Genomic DNA, 2,100 nt, shown 5'->3' with positions numbered 1-2,100 from the left:
TGGGTGTTTATACTCACCATGAAATTGAGCCACTTTACTCATATTCATGTGAATTATCTTTGATACTTTCTTTTGTTAATAATTGTGAAATTATACTCATAATTTTTTTTTCTTTACAGTTTTAACAATTTTTAGGAAAGGAGATCTAGAAGCTCTTTTCATCTACGGTGAATAAATTCGTCTTTTTATGTATTATGCAAAACATTGAATCGATTAAGTGTTCCTTTGTTTGATATTTGTTTTTGTGTTCGTTAATTTTTTCGGGATTTCTCTGATGATATTCAGTTTTCATGTTTTTCATAGTTGTGTGTCGACCAAATCTTCTAAATCAAATAGTTGTGTATCTTAAATCCTGACTTATCATCTTAATCTCTTTTAAAAATTTGCTACTTTTTGGTCACTTAAATTATTCGCATCTTTCGTTTCTTGAGATTTTCAGTATCATTGTGTTCCAATGCGACTACCAAGTTTAGGAAAAATTTGTCCACAGAGATGAAGCCCATGAATCGTTGTCCACAAAATTAAAGTTCAATGGCAGAGTTTCGTTTCGGTGAATGGATACGATGTGGTGGATACGATACTGTGGATACGATGTGGTGGCTGCAATGTTGTCGTTGTGATGTGATTTGGTGGCAGCGGTTCGATGGTTAAGTCCATGAATCGTTGTCCACAAATTAAATTGAAGTTCAATGGCAGAGTTTCGTTTCGGTGAATGGATACGATGTGGTGGATGCGATGCAAATTATGGTTGCAATGTGATTTATTGGCAGCGTTTGATGGTTGCGATGTGGTGGATGCGACGCAAATTATGTGATAATTAATGATAAAGATCATGGATGTGCTTGAATGGCCAGCAGTTAGAAATGTTTGTGTCATAGTTTTTAATGTAAGGATTTCATGTGTTATGATTACCGTGAATGGTTAGTGTTTTTTCCTTTGAAAATATTTCTTCAAGAATCTATGGATATTGTATAGTGAATTTATGGTGAATTAAAAATTGTTCAAGTAGCTTGTCTTATAAGACATCCATAAAACACAATTTTGTTCACCTTCTCTCAGTGCTTATCACATTATGATCTAACCTATTTAACTTTAGTTTTTTTTTTTCTGAAATCAAACTTCTTCTACTGCTATCTGTTTCACATAGTCAACAACTTAACATGGTTGTATTACTAGTTAAATGTATATTTAATGTTGTCATTATAAGACATCCATAAAGCTAAAATCCACAAATTGTTGTCCACAAAGTTAATGTTTCATGATGATCATTCATACAAGGTTATCTAATGAACATAATAAAGGGATCACAACAAAGGAAAAGGATCAAAACCCAGAAATTAAAGAAATAAGTAGGAAAAAAATCCCTTGCCATGTGGTAATGTTTGTAGCAGGGTATCGTTTCCTTGGTGTAGTGAGACAAGTGATTAGATTCCCAAAGCTAGCCTAGCCTCTGATACACACATCATATTCAAGCAAACACCATATATCGTTAATGGTCTAAGACACAAAATTATGGAGAAAACCTCAAGAAAGAAATTAATGATATGCATATATATATATATAGCAAAATCAATCCACACAGATGAAGTCCATGATTTATATGTCCACAAACGCCGGTAAAGCATCAAAAGCGATCCACACAGATGTCGTACAATTCCAAACTTCAAACCAAAAAACAAAATCTTCTCAAACTAAAACTCCGCTAAAGCAAAAACAAAAGCCGACAAAGCATCAAAAATAGTGAATCTTTTTTAAAAAAATGTCAAGATCTAAGTATCCTTACCCAAAAATCAGGCGGAAACACATCCGATGCAAAGTTTTTTTTACAATAGAAAGATTAAATATCTTGAAAAAAACACCAGAAAACTAAACTAAGGCGAGTCAGAAAGAAGAAGAAGAAGAAGAGAAGTAGAGAAAGCTGAGTAACGTACCAGCGAAAACAATAATCGGGAGATTGTGAGGCATCTGGGTTTAATGATGATGAGTAGAAAGAAGAACGGCGGAACACGTAGATTGTGGAAGATGAACTAGAGATCGAGATATTTTTTTTCAATCTCTTTTTTTTTTTGGAACTGGTGGATGAGAACTTAGTTTATGTTA

The 2,100-nt window shown here is 33.3% G+C and overlaps 2 long non-coding RNA genes across 2 annotated transcripts; one reads left to right on the top strand and one right to left on the bottom strand.

Moving 5' to 3' along the window:
* On the top strand, positions 1–1,008 carry LOC111829702. The gene is made up of 2 exons (XR_002833062.1): positions 1–167; positions 440–1,008. It is a non-coding gene; the product is annotated as an uncharacterized LOC111829702 (long non-coding RNA).
* A 175-nt stretch (positions 1,009–1,183) lies between these two features.
* On the bottom strand, positions 1,184–2,100 carry LOC111829703. The gene is made up of 2 exons (XR_002833063.1): positions 1,932–2,100; positions 1,184–1,450 (listed from the first exon to the last, which is right to left on the bottom strand). It is a non-coding gene; the product is annotated as an uncharacterized LOC111829703 (long non-coding RNA).

The sequence above is a fragment of the Capsella rubella genome, unplaced genomic scaffold (assembly GCF_000375325.1).
Source record: "Capsella rubella cultivar Monte Gargano unplaced genomic scaffold, Caprub1_0 scaffold_7, whole genome shotgun sequence".
NCBI classification, from domain to species: domain Eukaryota; kingdom Viridiplantae; phylum Streptophyta; class Magnoliopsida; order Brassicales; family Brassicaceae; genus Capsella; species Capsella rubella.
Note: the sequence above shows the minus strand (reverse complement) of the source record. Positions and strands in the feature narration are given on the sequence as shown.